This window comes from Dasypus novemcinctus, chromosome 31 (genome assembly GCF_030445035.2).
Source record: "Dasypus novemcinctus isolate mDasNov1 chromosome 31, mDasNov1.1.hap2, whole genome shotgun sequence".
Taxonomy (NCBI): domain Eukaryota; kingdom Metazoa; phylum Chordata; class Mammalia; order Cingulata; family Dasypodidae; genus Dasypus; species Dasypus novemcinctus.
Genome location: NC_080703.1, coordinates 4,375,301 through 4,381,579, shown reverse-complemented (window position 1 = coordinate 4,381,579; position 6,279 = coordinate 4,375,301).

Genomic DNA, 6,279 nt, shown 5'->3' with positions numbered 1-6,279 from the left:
CATTCAGCCAAGTCCCTGAGGAACCTAGGCAAATTATTAGATTATAAAGTCAAAATTGTTGTGCAGTGAATTGTGATTACAAATAATTGAATGTGGCAAAATACTAGGCTTAAATTTTGAAGAAGTTTTGAACCACAGAGAAGTTCAAATATTGCAGGGGAAGAACACTGGTATGGGGTGTTATTAATGGGGGGTACGTGGTTGGGAAGGAGTTCTCCTGGGCGTGTATATAGGGCACATAAAAATGTTCAGATATATGTTGCGTATTTTCACATTAGTTACAGCTACAAATGACAACTGATGGAGTGCTGAGTTCCTAGCCAGGGGAGCTCTGTCACATTCCCCAATGGAAGAGCAACAATCCCTCCAGTGCAAAAGCAAAGAGCAGTGAAGAAGGATGCTCCAATGATGAGCCCTTGATATGGAAGGCTATGCTTATGAGACTGTGTGCTTGCAATTTGAACTAGGCCTAGAGCTGCAAGGTGCCTAGGTGTTACCTCATGACAGCCTCCATGTTGCTTAAATGTGACCACTCTCTAAGCCAAACTCAGCATGCAAATGTATTACCTTTCTCCCAGAATGGGACATGACTCCTGGGGATGAGCCTCCCTGGAGCTGAGGGATTACTACCATCACCAAATGCTGATACAAATAGGAAAAGACCTTAAATAATGGGGGAAAAGATAAAGACAATGAGTTTTTAAGACTAAGTCTTCAAAAAAGAGTCAGGAGGTCATCAGAGGGGTCACACTTACGCATGCCTCAGCAGGATCCCAGAGACAGCCAAAGAAGATACAACCTCAGGTGCTCCTGAGGGCTACAGAGACACAAAGATTCTGTGATCATGGCTGTTGGCTCTAGAGTTCTGTGCCTTGTTAGTTGGCCCTACTTTGAAATTTGTGTTCCTGAGTGTGGGAGTTGGAGTCAAGATGTGAATTTTCTACACATGCCTCTTCTGTCACTTTTACTGAACCTGTGGTTGGTGCTGGGGTTGGTGTATACCAAGAAGACTTCAATCTCTTGACTTACCATGTGCCAGCTGGGCCCTGAGCCTCAGTAGAGTTGCAACTCCTACTCTCCAGTTTGTTGGACTTGCATATGTCAGCTAACAGGGAGGTGAAGATGGTCAACCTCCTCACCAGGGAACTAAGAGTGCCTACAGTTCCAAGCAAGAGAAACATATCCATCAACCAAGTAGCATATAAGACCCCTCTTGATAGGGAAGTGGAGTGGACATCACCACCCAAGGGTCCACAAGATATAGGAATAAAATATGGATTAGAGTGAACTTACTGGTATTCTACTATAGTACCATTGTGAATAGTAATGGAAGAAACTGTAGCATTGAGCCGGAGAAAGAGGCCACAGTTGTTGATGAGGGAAGGGAGAGGGAAGAAGAGATGAGATGTGGGGACCTTTTCGGGATTTGTAGTTGTCCTAAATGATATTGCAGGGACAGATGTTGGACATTATATGTACTGCCATAACCCACTCAATGTATGTGGGGAGAGTGTAAACTACAGTGTAAACTATAATCCATGTGGTGCAGTAGTGCTCCAAAATGTATTCACCAAATGCAATGAGTGTGCCACAATGATGAAAGGTGGATGGACTGTGGGGGTGGGGTGTGGGATATGTGGGAACCTTTTATATTTTTGATGTAACATTTTTTTGTGATTTATGTATCTTTAAAAAAAGACTAATTTAAATAAATAAATAAATAAAAAATAATTTAACAAGATCAAAACATCATGACCACAGGAAGTGCAATTTTACACTAGCAAGAAACCCAGAAATCAACTTGTCTCCTATTTTCAACAATTTCCAACAAACTTGAAAAATTTAAATGTTTATTACCAATTGTACTCTTTCAAACCACTTGCAATTGTACAACATAAGTTAATTCTATAGTAGATAATGTAATTTCAGAACTTAATTGAAACTTATAAAAATGGTGACAAAACTTAGGTGGAATATTCTCATATCATAAGATACATGAAGCAGTAATGCACAAATTGTGTATCTATCGCGGTCTATTTTGAGCTTTAAATAGATGCTTAAGGCTCCTCTTGAACATTCCAAAGGATCTTCAGTACATTCAAAATCAAACCTCTGTATTGCCCTCGACACAAATGCTGTCTCCAGAAATGAGTCACCAGATGCTTAGAAGTCACCCCTAGCACTTGACCTTTACGTCCACCACTTTTTAAAATCACTGAAGTTATTAGCAGACCTGAAGTGCAACATCTCCACCTAGTGGTAATAGGTAAAATGGCTTCAGCTCAAGGCCTGATGGAGCAGTTCTTCATTTATTTCTAAACAAAATAAATGATACTTATAGAATTATGCAAATAACCACATCATGAACACTTCCAGGCATAGGGCATTAACGTATCAACAAGTAAAACATCCCCTTTCTTCATATAGGATTCGTTTTACAGGGAGTGTACACAATAAATAAATATCATTCCTGTAGCCATTCCTAACCTGCTTCTCTGAAATTTCCTGTGCTGAGCAACACTTTTACTCAGCAAAGGTAGGGCAGTGTGAACCTAGGCCCATTTCATGGTTATATTTTATAATTAAGTTTAAAAATGTATATATTTATTATTCATAGAACTTAGCATTTTTATTGATATATATGAAAAATTGTATCCACAATGTACTTGACACCGTACCTGATGGTTTTTGGTGAATTAATATTGTATGAGGTTTTGAAATAGAAAAAAATGAATAAACAAAAGCATTAATTCTATCAAACTCCATGTTATTGAAAGGAAGGAGGGCATCCTGTAGAAATGTATAGCTCCAGTACAGATTTCCTTTCTGAATTCTAAACAAATTCTTTCCAGAATATTTCAATGGCACTTCACATTCAATGTTTCATGGCACTGCAATCTCTGTAAACAAACTCACGATCTTTTCACTTCCACACAAGAAAACCTGCCCAACACCTGCCAAGGGAACAGGCCACCACACCTCTAGGTGTGTAATCTGGAAGCTTTGCAGTCTCCCTTGAGACTATATTTTATATCCAAAATCATTACCAATCCATTGCTAAATCCTAACCATTCCACAACTGACATTTTGCAAAATCTGTGCTCTTCTTCCATCTCCATTGCAATGACCTTAGACCAGGCCACCAGCATCTCTTGTGGATTTCTTAAATAATTCCCTGTTGGTTCTTCTTACTTATGTCCTTCCTTCTCTACAAAGTGTTAACCATTGGAACTACAGTGAGATTTCAAAAGAAAAATATGTTCAAGTTATCTGCCTACTTCAAAACCTTCTGAATCTTACAATTCTTTCCATTTTGGATAGCGTAAACAGAAGAGATAATTATAACTCCCTCCTTTCTGTTCTCCTAACTCAAATATCACATTTTTTTGGCATTCTTTAATCATGGTTGTATATCCCTTAGCCTTTAAACTCCTGAGAGCAATCCACATCATACATTGTTACCCACCACGATTATACCCCTTGTCCACTGAAGAATACAAGCCTGTAGTAGATTGCAGCTAGTATTTTAAATAAATTTATGAAGGAAAAGATAAATAACAGCATCAATTGTATAGAGTTTATTGTATATTGTATATTAGTGTATCATTTAAAATAAATTTTTAAGCCAAATACTAATTAGTTATTTCGGAGATTTTTTGCAACTCCATAAGTTATTCTGAATTTCAGTAGAAGTGAAAAGAGGTTATTATTACCATACCTATTCTGGGGAAATAAAATTTTACAAAAAATAATTCTGTCCAATTTTTCAAATGATGTTAGGTGTTAGGGCTCTTTGATGCAGGCAACAGTAACCAACTGGGTCTAAAATAAGCAGAAAACGAAATGACAAAATGAATATAAAGTTGCTTAAAGATTTAATCATAAATTGGGGAATACTGAAAATACTTTAGGAACATGCCAGCCCTATGGTCGAAATATTTTCCCTTCACCCTTCCTGGTACTTTGCAGGAACACCCCACATGGAGCACCCCTGCTGATGGGAGCACCCCTGCTGATGGGAGCTCAGAAATGGAGACTTTCACCTGGGTTTGGGGCCAGAGACACTTCAGGCAAATGAGATGCTGCTAAATCCTCAGGCTTCTATTCGACTGTGTTCTTATGACCAATTATTTACAAACTTGAAGGTTTCCTAGTAGATGACCCTCCTTAGTCAAGGAGAGGCAAGACATTAAGTAGGGTAAGGCATAAATGCTACAAACAACACAGCTCTCTCCAACTACCACAGCTAGAGTGCATCTTGCATGATTTTTTCTATCTCTGAATTCCACAGCATCCCTGGATCAGTCCCTTTTCATTTCATTATGACATTAAGACATTGATTTAACCCTACCTTCTCAATGTAGCTTTCCATGACCATCCATGTACCCCAATTTTTTCCTCTCTTTTCCATGCTTTTGTTCATGTGCCTTTACAGCTTCCCCTGAAAAGAGATTCAATCCATTTGCTCTCCTCATGAATGGTAGCTGGTCCTGTGAATACCATTGATAACTACCATGCAACCAAAGGACATTGCTCAGATTCTAGGTTTTCAAGGAATAAAGAAAATAGGCAGTATGGTGTCACTATCACATAACTTGAAGCTACTGATCCAGTGTGTTTTGGATTGGAGAAGATTTGTACATTTGAAATGTTATGATTTTTATCCAAAGAGATCTTCATGTTCAGAAATGAAGTCCAGTATTTGAAAATGGGATATGAAATAAAACTACAAGCACCTGTGAAGGTAAATGCACATAAAACAGGAAAAAAAATGAATTTCCTCCCATTCATGAAAGGAAGGAGACTTTTCCCTTCCTTCCTTCACTTGGATCACTAATTTTAGAAAAATGTTTAATTTACATTATTTCTCTGTCCATTTCTGAGGTAGATAAATTTTTGAAAAAGGTAAATAGGACTCTTGCCAGCTTTCCAACCCAGGAATGTGTTGCTCAAGCAGCTGGGAACCATCTCTTGGAAATGGAATCATCAGGAAGACAGTGCTTTTCTCTTCTACTTTCTATCCTAAACTAGATTATCACCTAAGTCCAAACTGCCAACCTAGCTCTTGTCTTAAAGATATGAAAATAGTATACATCATTTGGATAATGGCTATTAACTAAGAGAGGGGCTCACCCCCATTACCAGGTGAGTATTGGATGAACTGTGTGTAGTGAATGGTGCTCTCAAGATGTCTTACTGGATGTCCAGTTATCATTTATCATGAGAATATGTGTATGATGTGTTGGGTCTACCTGGCTTTATAAAGAGGTGATATTTTGCTTTCTTTAAAAATTATTTAGGGGACTATCTGGATGGGCATCAAATTTTTTTTCTCTTTAGTTTCTTTTTTTAATGTCACATTAAAAATATATAAGAGGCTCCCATATGCCCCCCACCCCCCTCACCCCACTCCTCCCACATCAACAACCTCTTTCATCATCATGGCACATTCACTGAATTGGTGAATACATTTTGGAGCACTTCTACACCATATGGATAATAGTTTACATTGTAGTTTACACTCTCCCTCAGTCCACCCAGTGGGCCATGGCAGGACATACAATGTCCACCATCTGTCCCTGCAGAACCGCCCAGGACAACTCCAAGTCCTGAAAATGCCCTCACATCATATCTGTTCTTCCCTCTCCCTACCCTCAGCAGCTACCATGGCCACTTTCTTAGCATCAATGCTACAATTTCTTCCATTACTAATCACCATATTCCATAGTAGAATATAAGTAATTCAAAAATCAAGCTGTTTACTTACCCTTTTACCTTTGTGTAGATGTTTCAAGGATTGGCAGGAGACTTGTTTTGAATATTATTTCCCTAACAACACAGATGACAAACATGGAGAGAGTGCAAATTCTGAATTAAGCAGATAGTCTGAAAGAGTAGTGGCCAATTAGCAGTCAGGGAAGAAATCCTGAATTAAAAATTTTCCTTCTAGATCTTCATTCTTGTGGAATACTAGGCAGTTGAAAGACACTATTAAAAAAGTGTAGATAGGGAAGCAGACTTGACCCAATGAACAGGGCATCTGCCTACCACATGGGAGGTCCACAGGTCAAAACCTGGGCCTCCTTGACCTGTGTGGAGCTGGTCCATGTGCAGCGCTGATGTGTGTAAGAAGTGCCCTGCCACGCAGGGGTGTCCCCCGCATACGGGAGCCCCATGCACAAGGAGCGCACCTTGTAAGGCGAGCAGCCCCGCGCGAAAGAAAGTGCAGCCTGCCAGGAAAGGCGCCACACACAGGAAGAGCTGACACAACAAAGATGA